The sequence below is a fragment of the Cylas formicarius genome, unplaced genomic scaffold (genome assembly GCF_029955315.1).
Source record: "Cylas formicarius isolate icCylForm1 unplaced genomic scaffold, icCylForm1.1 PGA_scaffold_3__17_contigs__length_32017465, whole genome shotgun sequence".
NCBI classification, from domain to species: Eukaryota; Metazoa; Arthropoda; class Insecta; order Coleoptera; family Brentidae; genus Cylas; species Cylas formicarius.
In genome coordinates this window covers 16,643,242-16,657,401 of record NW_026844326.1, presented here as the reverse complement: position 1 = coordinate 16,657,401, position 14,160 = coordinate 16,643,242, and the positions used below count along the sequence as shown (strand labels likewise).

Genomic DNA, 14,160 nt, shown 5'->3' with positions numbered 1-14,160 from the left:
ACGCTAATTGTTGGATGTTCATGCTACATGCGCTTACTTGTCTAGACTTGCAAAAACAAAGTTTTGTTTCACTGATAAAACCAGTGGTGCATTCACGCACCAGTAAATATTTTCAAAAAATAAACCATAATCTATATAGTATTTCCAATGTATGTTTTCTGCGATGTAATGTACATGCTATAGACTTAACAAAAATGGCAATACAAATCAAAAAATTTTTTTTTGCTATTTTGGATTTACTTGAAAATGTGATACAAATTTATGTACCGCTTTTGTTAAGTTTTGAATTAATATATAAGATCTTTCCTTTACACATGAGTTAGCGATTTCTTTAGCGAAGAAAAGAAGAAGAATAACTTCTTGGTGCTGTACCCGCGCTCAATAAATAAGTTATAGATTTATTCGGGAAAATTCATAAAAACCCGAAGGAATAATAAAATGAAAACTAAACACATACTATTGGGTAAGTTTTGTCGAGGTACATCAGACATTGTAAATTATTAAAAAAATCAATCAGGTGCCACTTTTAAAGATATATTTTTATACAGTACTCAGGTCTATTCCTTAAAACCAAAATCGGAGAAACAAAAAAGTAAAATTTTCTTGTTTGAATTTGTGCGATTGTCTATAATATTAGTCCTGTTTTTAAGATTCAAATTAATAATATATATTTGTTTATCTTCTTTTTCTTCTTCATGTGCCAAGCAGATTCCTGCGTGTGCGTTCATCGTTTTCTTACCAGATGGTTCTGTTAATTGCAGCAATCTGTAGTGTTTGAAAGTCACTTATCCCTGTCCGTTGGCGTTTCTTAGCCACGATAGCCTATTCCTCTTTTCCCTCCTTCAATCTTGCGCTGGAGAATGAAAGTGGTATCGCTCTCTTCGGATTATAAGTCTGAGATAGCCCGTTTTCCTTTTCCTGATGCTTTCGAATAGTTCTCGTTCTGCCAGGCCGGCTCTTCTTAGGACATCCTCATTTCTCACGTAATCGACCCAAGACACTCTCAACATACGCCGCAGAATCCACATTTCGAAAGCCTCAATTTTGTTAATAGTTTGTGCCTTCAGTGTGCAAGCCTGGACACCATACAGGAGAACGGACCAGACATAGCATTTCACCATTCTATATCTGAGGCCAAAGTTCAAGTTCTTGTCTGTGAGGAATTTTCGGAGTCTCAAGAAGGTTGCTCTAACCTGTTCGATCCTGCATCTTATCTCTTGATCTGGGTCCCATTATTTATTGATCATACATCCCAAGTATTTAAATTGTGTTCGATGTTTTCTTCGTTAATATGTATTCGAGTATGAGGAATATGGTTCCTGCTAACGGTCATAACCTTGATTTTTCAGATGTTAATTTTTAAGCCTAATCTTTGGCTTTCTTCACTGACTTAATTTCAAAATTATCAGTTGTTCCAGCGTTACTCATTCGAACCTCCGCTCTCTGGTGCCAGTACAGATGACCGATCAACCTTATATCTTTTCCATTTAGTCCCATTTCTCCAAGGTCGTGTTTAACGTTCTCAAACGTTTTCTCATAGTAAATGAAGCACATAAAGGCATCCTTTCCTTGATCCTGTCAATTTTGGACCAATGTCTGAAGACTGAATATGGCTTCTCTAGTTTCAAATCCGCTCTTAAATCCGAACTGACTGGCTCCACTCACTTCTTCACATTTCGGATAGAGGCTTGTGTGAAGTGTTCAGAGAAAAAGTTTTAGGAAATGGCTCATTAAACTAATGAGACGGTAATCCTTGTCCCTGTTCACCTTAGGCATGGCAAAGAACGTAGGAAAGTGTCCGGAATCATAGATGTTATTAAAAAGTGTCACGATCTTTTCAAGGTTTTGTTCGTTAATCAAGTGAAACGTGTCTGAGAACACATCATCGGGACCTGGAACTTTGTTATTTTTCATTAGATTCCTCAATATGCTCGGTCCTGACAGAGTAGATATTTCTATTGGGGGATTATCTGGTCAATCGTGGTTGAAAAGACCAATTGTATATTCTCTCCATACCTGCAGCAATTTCTCGTGTTCTGTCACCATTTCATTGAGTTGATTTTTAATGAGGCTTAGTGGTCTATTGTTGTATAACCCCGCTATTTCTTTTATTTTTTATTAAGATAAAAACTATTAACAAGCCTACAAAGCCCTTCGGCCTTTAGGCACGCTGCCTTTATTCCTCCATCAATTTTAGAATATCTTCGGGCATCCACTTGTTTTTACTTGCTGTTTTTTCTTTTAAGAGAAACTTTTCGTTTGTGGTTGTAAAGGCTCGTTTGACATCAAGCCAATGCATGTCAGGGTCGCTGTTTTTGTTTATACTACTCTAGAATTGAAAGAACGTCATGTATCTTTTTCAAGGCTGACATAATTATGACCTACAACGAAAACACGAACAAAAGTAAAACAGTTTTAAAATATAGGTTTCAAAAAATAAAAAGTTAGAGTGTACCAAACTGACACTGACTGAACTTTAGTCGCACCCTTTCATTTAATTGGCTTAAACAAAAATTAAGTTATTGGATAATTGACAAAATACAACTTAGTCTTAAATATACTATTTAAAAATCTTCTGGATTATTCCTGCATCGGTTGGTGATGAGTCGAACTTGCTCACGGTTCTCCAAAAATCCTATTGGCTTCTTCAGAGCAGTTTCAGTTAAGCTCTAAAGAACCCAAGAGTCATATTCAATTCTTTTTTATAATATGCAAAAGAACATTCAACGACATCGCAACGATTCGCGATGTCGCCGTCATGTCCCTTTTAGATGTCCAGCCAACAGGCATACTAAAAATTTTTTATAATATGGAAAAGAACATTCGATGTCGCCGTCATAAGAAGAGCAAGCCGAAAATGCGGAGTGCATTAATATGAAGCTTAGATGTCCCCTAGTTGTCCTTTTCCAACAAGTTATGTAAACGAATAAAAAACATTAAAAAAAAAGTTAAACTATTAAGCAAAACAGTCGGTAACATTTATTAATATAATCCGTTTGTTATTGAAAAAATCCATTGCATTGCGTGTTGCAATTTCACCATTTGGCACGAAATTAATCTGTTTCAAGACTATCCCCGGCAAATGTTATACGTTGATTCAGTTAATTTGCGTTTTTGCCTAACACTTTCACTCATTGTTCGGTCGACACGACTCGACACTTAAAATGCCGCGTTCGGCCATGTTTTGTACGTTATTTCTTCAGCGGATAGGCAACGTTCGCAACAACATATTCTCTTGGTAGACGGATTTTTCACTAAGTGCATTGCGAAAATCGTCTACGAATTTCTGCAAGAACAGGTCAGAAGATGAACTTTTTGCATTTGCAATTAAAAAAATGATAATTAAAAACTAAATAAAAATGTTAGCGAACCACTTCTGACAATGACCTTGAAATTCATTGATTTCATTACGGTTTAGCGCAAATGGTTTTCGTAAGTAATTTTTACGCATGGCCAGTCATTACTTAAAGCAATTGCCTAAAAAAATTTCACTGCGTTAATATCGTAGATCTGAGCAGCTATTTCTCAACACTGGCATTACTTTTTTTGAAATATATTTAGGTTCTGTAATCGTGTTGTGGAATATGTGCAAGGCTAAGCAGCTTTAAATTGCTGCTTTTGAATTGTGTTGTTGAAAACTATTATTACATGTCTACTAAGATTTTTATTATGTAGAATTGCCCAATAAAATTTCGAAAAATGTTTTTAGAAAAATAAAATCTGTCTAACAATACATGGGACAATCTCGAACGCTTTTTTGTGAAAACTATATTAGAGTCAAAAAATTCAATTTGTTACCATTTGGATGTCGATATCGATATAATTACAAACACTTATTAGAAGTAAGATTTAAGAAATTTGGGATCTCAATAAACTTAGTAGGCTACAAACAATGCGACATAAATAAATTCTCAGGAACCTTTGGATTCCGAATTTCGTATTCATCCTTAGCGGTATTGAAGAGATTTAAGCGTTTCGACCCTTTTTACTAACCCTGTATTTGAGGGGTTTTATAGCTGACTATAACAATTTAATTAACAATCGGATATATTATGACACAACAGCTGGCACACTCCAATATAAAGAAGAACCTTAATGCTGCTAAAGCTTGTGATGGTTCAAAAGATGATTTTTTAATTTTATTTTAAAGATGGATGGTTAGAACTGATCTGACGTCAAGGCATGGTGGCGCGTAGGAAGATCGCGAATTTCGGAATATGCATTAATAATTTTTTTGCAAGATAATCACGACACCCAGTAGATCGAACCTTAAAAACAAATACAAAGTGTATCTTTCGCTTAACGTGAGCTATCCGGACAGTTGAAGAAATGGCGTGACATGATCGCATTTGCGCGCATCATAAGCAAATCTGAGACTGGAATTTTGAAATTTTTGGAAACTTTTCTTATCTCTTTGCAACAAAGCAGGGCAACGGATCAATGAATCTGTTATCCATAATTTGGGACCAGTTTCTAGAATATACATACAATCTTAATTTTCAGTGGGTTTTTTTGAGAAAATCTCATGTTCTGAATAAAAAATAAGTCCTAGGTTTCTACAAGAATGACTCAACTTTAATGCAGAACGATTCAAAAGTACTCTGAACATATACCAATTTATGTACAATGAAAATCTTTGTTTTTCTTTATGATAATCACCTCACTGGCAGCTAGCGAAAAATAAATCTGAGTATCGTCAGCATATTGATGAAAGCAGCACTAATTCAAGAAATTAAAAATATCAGGGGTGAATATTTCAAAAGCAAGAGGACCCAAGATTGTGTCGATTGTGTCGTGCGAACTCCTCGATCTATGAAAAAAAGGAGCTGGTTTAGCACTGCCAGCAGACAAAATGCGCAAAATTTTGAAAGAGAACGACAACCATTTCTAAAAAATGACAATGACAAAAAGGCAACCAAAACTAACCATAGCTACAATCTGTTTAAGTATTCGTGCAGTGGTTCCAGTGTACTGGACATTGTTCAGAACTATCTACAACCAATATTTCTTGTCTCTCAAATTATAGAGGAGTTGCAAGCAATTTAGTCCAATTTGTACATTTTGGAAATTAATCGGGACCACAATCTATCGTTCTGTTGTTTAACTAATTATCGTTGCTCAAAAACTGTAGCGAAACGTTTTCGTGTTGTCGCCGTATTAAAAACTATTTACTCTTTTAAAAATCAGATGTCAATTAAGAATCCTAAAATGATGCTCGTCGCTATATAACGCCTCATCTATGTGATCAATCTGAGATATGTCTTGTTTTGCTGCCCGTTCAGGGAAAACGGACAAACTAAATTCCCACGTTTTAAATTATCAGCGAAGGTAATATTTAAAGTATCCGCTTCCGGCTGAATACAATTTAATAACTATTTATAAATTCACTATAAATGATCATTTGTTTTCAAATTAGGACTATCGTGAACCGATAACAGAAAAAAGGCAGCCTAGGAGTCAAAAAAGGTCCCCTTGACTAAAACGGCGTTTACATTATCCTATTATTTTCTAGTTAATTAATCAACCGTTCACTTCACAACTAATTATAATAATGGCGTTGCTCGACTTGAACCATATACCTACATTAAGAGGCGTAATTGTAACCGCGTTAAATCTCTTTTCCAACATTGACCCAATATCCATCGAATTAATTGTTCGCGACAACTTCTCGTTAGGCAATTGTACCAAGGTATTCTCAAATTGTTTGTTTTATCCATTAGTGGTAAATGGTCGCGGTGCAAAATAAAATCCTGGCATATAGTGGGTGTTCGTCGCCTAATCGACTGTCGATATCTCTCCAAAAAAATACTTCTTTTAAATATAAGGCCGCATATCCTGCATTTTACTCTTTAAAAAATTTATAATTACTAGCAGCCTCGTAAATTTTATCATTGAAAATGCCAGAAATAAATTTCGAGATAAGGATAGAAAAATATTGATATATTTGTAGTACATCTGTGACCCTATTCGGAGTAAAATTTGTAAATAAAGAAGTACTGACTAAATAATACATAAAATTAAAGATCAAATGTTTCACTACTGGATTAACCTTCTTTCGAGAAGCAATCATTCTATCCAAATATGGAAAATATTGTTGAAAATTGTTTTCGTCGTGTGAGTTTAAAATTTATAAACTATAATCTGGGTAACCATCATTAGAACAAATTTACGGCGACACCGAGTTATTATTTGCTTCGATTCTCAGAAAACGTTCACCACAAACATCGTTTAAGTGGAGTGGGGACGCTACATGTTAAATTGAGACGAACCACATTGACATTTTATTTTCGATTGCGTAAGATCAATTTACCGATACTAACCAAATGCAGCCATGTAGGCAAATTGAGAGAAATCTTTGAAATGACTGTAAGCAGTCAGAGCAAAGAAAATATATTCTTCAAACTCATTATGAATTGAACAATGTTCACAATAATATGATTACAAGAATATCGATGAATAATAAAACAACTATTTAATAAAACCAATGGGGTTTTGAATCATTATTTCTATAATAAATCTTTTTTATAATGGACAATAACCGATTTTGGATGGAAAAATTTTCTATATTCGAACTTAATCTAGGAAAAATTGAAACGTAATCCTAGGATGACACAATTAAATACAAATATACAAAACATGTTGTTCTATTACCTCTTCAAAGAATAATGCAGCTTTTTAAACATACTGACTACTATGATTTAATGAAATATAGAATTCCAACTTTTTATTGTAATTTAAAGGCTCATAAACTAATCTGCACTTAATATTCAAACACTCCATAATATTAATATCAATACAGTAAATCCCATTCATCACCGAAATTCCTTTTACACTTAAGATTCTAAAGCCCTGTGATGTGATCTTTAGACGCTGAATTTCTGCTAAACTTTTTAATGGATTGCCGTAAATATTGCAACTAAGATTTTGTAGTGAGAGGATGTAAAATTTGACACTATATAAATATAGTTTCTAGGTACGAAGTCCAAATATTCTGAATTATTTACTGTCTCAATTCTCAGCTTCCCGCTCTCACCTCAATGTATCTGCAAAATCTTGTATACAAAATTATTTTATTATCTTTCCTTCTGACTTTTATAACATTTGTCTGCAAAACTGCAGTTACTTGACTGCTGTTTAAGTATTTAATTATTTAGTTGACTGAAATAATGAAATCCTAACAGACGACCCCGGGAAACACCAAATCTTATAGCGAATAATTTTTGTATACGTAAAGTCTTTGAAATATTGCAATTATCATATTAATGCTGATGATACACAAATCTATTTTCTTTTGTCGGGCAAGAAACTAGAATTAACACTGACTTAAGCAACTTATATAAGACTGCATCCTATCATCTGCTGAGACTGAATTCGTGTAAATCATCGGAGTTAGTTTCTGTCTCTCAAGTCTCTATGTTAAAAATAAAATGATCATAAGAATTAATGACATCCCAATAGGCACCGGCATCTAAATGGACTGACTCTAAGGGGCATTTTATAGATCACATTAAAAATTTTAAATTGAGGATAACTTATAAAAACTTAAAGTTGATTTGCAGATAATTGAAACTAAAAAAAATACTTTATGACTGAGGAGAGTCTACTGGCCAGTACCGGGTCCAAAAGAGACAAAATTCATGTTGCGGCATCAATCCATTTATCTCATCAACAATCGAAAAGACGTTAAAAAGATCGATTTCGTATTAGTACAGACATTTAGTATTGTTACTTGGAAGGTTTTCCGGTATTTTTTAAAAATTGGCAAATTTCAACTTTTCCACCTCGTATTTTTGCCGCGCGCCGCCATATTGAAAAAATGGCGCTCAAAAGCAGTTTTTTGATAATAACTCCTTTCCGACGCATTTTACAGTAAATTTGGAAAGAGCACATCAAAATCTATTAAACCGCCAATTTTCAAAACTCCCGGAGAAATTTCCAGGTAACCTCTATTTTTTCAACCAAATGACCTTGCTCAAAAAATACATTCTCTCAGCTGCTTTTGGGTGGAACGCTAACATTGAAAACATTCTGAGGTTTCCGCAAGAAATGTACTCTTTGAATCTCGGTAGATGTGTTTGCCAAACAAATTAAGATTATAGTTCATCTGGGCTATGCTTTTTTTTCTGGTAGATAGCCCTTACCCTGCTATATGTCTGCTTTCGGATTAGTCCTTTTGTTTGACCACAACTACGATCATCTAGAATTGTATAATGAAGAGAGAAATAATTAAAATGCTGTAATATCTACTAGATTACTGTCTATTCGGCATGTGTTTATAGTGATCCAACAGAAATTGTTCCCGAAATGTATTTCGGTATCAAATTGAAGACGAACTCACGAAACCTTTGGCAAATCGAATCGACCATGAAATTCCGCTTACACTCCGCTTGGTATTTATCAACTTGTTCTTTATTTATTTTCTATCGGATCGTTGCAAAGTGTCTTGTGCCTACCACGACTCGATCTCGAAGGTTAGCAACACTTACTTCTTTAATATGACTTAATGGGTGTGTGAGTCCATTTAAATATTTTGTGTCGGAGCACTAGCCTCGCGAATTCCGGATTTCTCGTTTTTGTTGGAAGTGTAGCTGACAGATTTGGATTTAAATACAATCTAACGGTATATTGTGCGCTATATTACATTTTCGCTTTCGACGTTGTGGTAGCTATTGATTAATAAGTGTCGGTGTTACGGCGCAGCAGACTGTAACAAACGCATCGCCGAGAATGAATGAATGACAGAACTATTTGCTCCCGTATTCGCTAGACAATTTTTTATTCATTAGTTTCGCTTAAGGGTAACAAGTATATAAAATATCCTCTTTTCTCTTACTGATTTTTGAATCACCCCGTATATTGCAACTAAACTGGTCGCATTTATTGTGTTTCTTTACATTTATGCTAAATGTAAAGAAACACAACTCGTCGGCCAACCACTTTTTGTGGAACATGACCCAAGAATAAAAATTAAAACCTAATCGTTCTTTAAAATTCTTGAGTAGCATCCATCAACAGACCAATTTGTTTTGTATTTGGATTTCGGGTGAATCCATAGAGACACTGAATCCCGAACATATCAAACTAATTGTTTTTTAAAATAATATCAACATAAAAAAAGCAAAGCAATCCTGAACGTCGTAAGAAAACAATGCAACAATTCCCAATTTTACTTCCAAACTATAGTAATATTTTTTTCCACCAGAGGTATCATTGAGTTGTAAAATCGCCAAATATATTTGCCAAAACTTACTACTAAGGTTGAAGTTTGGTGTTTTAGTTTAGTATCCAAATTTCACAAATATAATTAACGAAACTAAGAGGGCCGACATATTTGCTTACTGCTGAATTGTTACTGCTGTTTTTAATGCTTGGTCTCTACCCAAATTTTTCTTTTGTTAAAACAAGACATTATGGGTTACTAGTAAATATTGTTTAATAAATATATTACAATATAATAACATAATCCAAATATATAGATATAAAAATATATTAGATAAACTAATGGCAAAAAAAATCCAAAAAATAAAAAGCAAAACTTAGTTTTATATTTGCTCTATCTCTCAAAATAGTAGTATGTCTCTCGCATGTGTTAATAAAATAATAAAAATATTAATAAATGTACAAGGATGTGTAAAAATTGTTTTGTTTTATTTCTGGTCATTTGTTCAATTTTTCAATTGTTGTCGAAAACCTTGACTTTTCGGTTCGGTGGTGTAAAGTGTTTTAAAATTCAGTATTAAAATCTTCTAACGAAACTTCTTTTTCTTATAAACATGTGCCGCAAACAGGGTGTTAAAAATTAAAGATTTTCTATTTTAATGTTAAACAAATTACAACACAATTGCAAAATGTACTATTATAATATATTTCCTTAAAAAATAATTACAATTTCCAGAGAATAAAATATTTTTTTAACAAAACCGAATTTCCTTTTTGTATGTTGGAACATACCAGCGGCGCACAGCAAAAAAAGTCAGAACGAAAAAGCAGAAATATTGAAAATATTGCCCTGTTCCCTATCACGTTGGAAACTAAGAAACGTAACCTATTCTTTTATTTTGATGGTAATACCCCAAAAACGACAAGACCTTTAAAGTCTAAATTTCGTTACTGAATTTTGAATTTCCCTACACATTCAATGAAGAATTCTTGAAAGAAATTAAAGCCCCGAACGTTTTTTTACGATACTGTATATTCAAGTATGGTTACCTACATTAATAAAAAGTTAAATTTAATTTAATTTAAAACTTCTTTTTAATAAAATTCAATATAAACTGTTTCAATTTTTTTAACTACTCCTAGATGTAACGAAAGTGCATTTTTTAATCATTGTCTTCTAAACAATACCAACGAATTTTTCATATATTATACTGAAAAAATTGTGAACTGCAAGGCCTGACAAAAGACAAACACACTTCCTACAAGTAAACACGCCTATTCGCGCGAATATAGAGTAGCGAGTAGCGTTCTTGCAATCTTGACTTTGCACATGTCCATGAAACTTCACTCTCGAGAAATCAGCAGTTTTGTTTGTCGTGCGCGGTCGAACATCTTATGATAACGACGCAAAAAGTATAGGTTTCCGATAAGTTTCCTAGTTAGGTACTTGTCAACGATAACAGTAAGACAAAGAACCAACGCAGCTACATACCTCGCGACAAAAACCAGTTTGTTATTAATATTCATACGTCTGTTTATTAAATTAACCAAAGATATACGTATCGAGTTATAAACCTGATCGCGATATCGCGTAAAAACTGTCGGTTACTTCGGTTCACTTTTGACGTAGTGAACTATAGTGCGTTGAAGTGTTGTCACGGAAAAACAAGGACGGAAGAAAAATTCTAAATAAAATAAAAATTGTGTCTGTGGCATAAGTACTTCATAAATAGAGAACTGCACTGCAATTATTTCCTGAACTGTAAATAACTAAAAAAGATATTAATTATAAGATAAAATCTCAAATTACAATGGGGCGTACCTAAACTTGCAAACGTATTTAATTTGCGGGAAACTGTTTTCTATATCTTCCACAACAAGCATCGACCTAGCGAAAAATCAATGCGATGTATACAACAAAATTCTAAAGTGCTGTTTTTCTTCTGGTCTGCTCCCACGAGATAAATTTCTTTCCTGGCTCTCTTTGAAGCCGAGTGTTAAAATAAATTGCACATTTTCATTGCCACTTTTTCCCCTCCCTCTGAAAGTGTGTACCAAAATTTTTCTAATCTCATGATATATGTCTGAGTAATAACCGCCGTCTTTTTAAATTTTGCGACAAATTTTTATTTTTTTATTGTTATTTTTTACATTTGTGGCGTACTTAATCTTGTTTCAATGCGCTACTACATCCCCAAATAAATACGAATTCAAGCAAAAAACGCAGAAGTGTTAAGAACATTATAATTAAAAGATAATGATTTGCGATACATACAACCATTTTCTGGGAATCTCCCGAAACTAGTCGCGTCCCATAATTTCTTAATATGAAGAAGTATATCGAGGGAAAGCAATTTATACAATACTTCTAACAAATTTCCAAATTTAGAAGCTTTATTCCTGTCGAAATACTAATTTCTTCCAGTATCAGAGATTTGATGAATAATAAAGTGATGAGTATAATTTTTGCTTGAATCAAGTTGCAGATGTAATTCTGCAATCAATACCTGAACAACGCCTAATATTTTCCAAAAAGAATATTTGAACCTCGCTAACCAAACTTTTTAAAAATATTACCTGTTTTAGTTATAATCATGAGCTTAGCTAGCGACAAACTTCAACCTCAAAAGTTATAGCAATATCATTATGACGTTACAATTTATAGAAAATCAAACCTAAGAATAATGAAAGACACATCGACAAATAACAGTAGCAGCTACGTGAATCGTGTGGAGCTTAATGTCATTCAATATTTAATAGTAAAAGTATACTAGTGCCTCCAAAATTTTGGTCTCTTAAGTAATGGTTTAGAGTGTTATACAAACCAACCAACTTCAAGACGAACCAAGCAGTATCCAATATGTCAAAATAATAAACTCACTATAACTTTAGCTCTAAGCTTAATCCTTAGTCTACTTGGCCATTGATTAATTTTTTCTTACATTAAAACGGATTTTGTGCCTTGTCAACCTTACGAAAATGTTACCTGCTTCATTTATCCTATGGAATTTTGAAATATATGAAACATATATTCAAATATATGAAAATTGGAGTAGTTGTCCACATAATATTTTCACAAATTCATATATTAATGAACAATCTGTTGTAATACAGGCTCATATCTCAGATCATTTGGCAAAAAAATGATCTTTGAAACACTTTTATAAAAGAGTATTAAATATTTTCAATAAATACTTTCCTCCTACTATAACTAACAGCAACGAAAAAAAGAAGCATCCTACATCTTGAAAACCAAATATTATTAAACAGAAGCTTAATGCATTGCTAATTATGTTAAAAACAAATAACAGAAAACGACTTTCATAAGCACTTGATAGCTGCTCTCATACAAAACGACTTGAATGACAAAAGTACCACAAGTTTTGTGATATTTAGTAAACTATTTCATGAAGCACGCTGTCTTTTCCGTCTGTTTTTTTCTGTCTTCTCAAATTGGCTCTAATTATATTAGTGCATAAAAAGGAAATCTGTACAATTTAAACAACTATCGACCTGCATCGATCGGCTGCATTGGCAGCTTGCAATTGATGATATAAATTGGTAGTTTGGGCAAAACAAAGTAATAGAAAATTATTTTATATGGAACGAAACAAAGTCAACTCGCCCTCATAGGATTAAATAAAACAAATGCTAAGTTTAGGAAATTGTAAACTTCTTAGGAATTGAGATATTGTTGTCTGTTGTGCTAATTTTGAATCTGTTATACGTTATGGCAGAATATTGTGGGATAGTTTTTATTATACAAAAGAGGACCATAACATATAATAATAATATTGAAATCCAGAATATTTAATTTAATTTAATTTAAATTGACAACAACACATATCATTACAGACTTTCGATAACGGAGAAAGAACCTTATTATAATTAATATATAATCATCTAACAAATTCTCCGAAATATATCAACATAATCAAAAACTTTAAGAAAGCTGTCAAGGACGTGTTTTTTTTATTTTTATAAAAGCGAATTGAAATTAAAAACTTATTTATTTAGTTTTTATTATTACAATTGTTGAAAAAAAGAGTTACGTTAAACCAAGGTCGCCCTAGAAAGAAAGTTGTTGCGGTTCCGTGTTCATCGACGTCACATGGAACTTGTGACAGAAAAAGGGTTCCTACCTTGAATGTTGGAAAACCCAATCCGAGTCGTCCAAGAACTCGCCACTAACCCCCAAACCAACCGAACCCACACTGCCGTTCGATTGCGGCAAAATGCAAATCGGTTCTCCGGTCAAAAAGTTTCCAAGACGACTCTTATTACAAACAAAACGCGATCGACAAGAGAGCGCGATAACGACGCCGCAGGAATCGCTACTGAAAGCGTCTCGGGCGTCCTTCTGCAAGACGCTTTGACGACGACTGATTCGCGCCGTCCAAACGCCTTCGCACCGCCGACAACAACAAAACGGTCGGATATCGCGAACGAATGCCGCTCGTGAACGATCGCCGGACTTACCTGATTGTCCTGCGGGCCCGATACGTTGCAGGATTCAATTATCAGGATTCGTTAGATCTTATTGGATTGAAACTGATGACTAACCCGGTGGCTGATTGTTCCGGAGAGTTGTATTTTGCAGGACTCTTTTGGGAGTTTATAGCGTTAAAAGGGGTAATTGTTGCTGGGGGATTTCGGCAAATTAATTTTCGCCGGGGGAGTTTCAGACGACGCGGGATAATGAAGTCGAGTCCCTCGATGATTGACTCGGGTTTACCTAAATTTTCCAAAATTATCTGTGCGCGCCGGCCTTTGTGAACTTTATTATTAATTGCTCTAACTATTCTAAATTTCAGATGGTGAGTTTAAATAAAACTGAAAGTTCATTGTTGGTAATTAAATAATAACATTATTCGTTTCGCAGGTAATGCTATTACTTTGTACAATGGAAAAAATTGACTAGAAATTAAAAAAATGCAGAAGGGGATTTAATCAATAAATAAATATAAAATACATCTGAAAAAAAACGTTTTGCTACTGCTA

The 14,160-nt window shown here is 33.7% G+C and overlaps 1 protein-coding gene across 4 annotated transcripts in view; it reads right to left on the bottom strand.

Annotated features, from left to right (window-relative positions):
- Window positions 1–13,578, bottom strand: part of LOC132699070 (Ig-like and fibronectin type-III domain-containing protein 2) — a 244,429-nt gene extending 230,851 nt beyond the window's left edge. For 2 of the 4 annotated variants that reach the window (XM_060665534.1, XM_060665535.1), the window contains exon 1: window positions 13,302–13,576. The gene's annotated coding sequence lies outside the window, so the exon portion shown is untranslated. Of the gene's footprint in view, window positions 1–13,301 lie in introns of all 4 variants that reach the window. The other 2 variants (XM_060665536.1, XM_060665538.1) reach the window with 2 other exon arrangements.
- Between the last annotated feature and the right edge of the window lie 582 nt (window positions 13,579–14,160).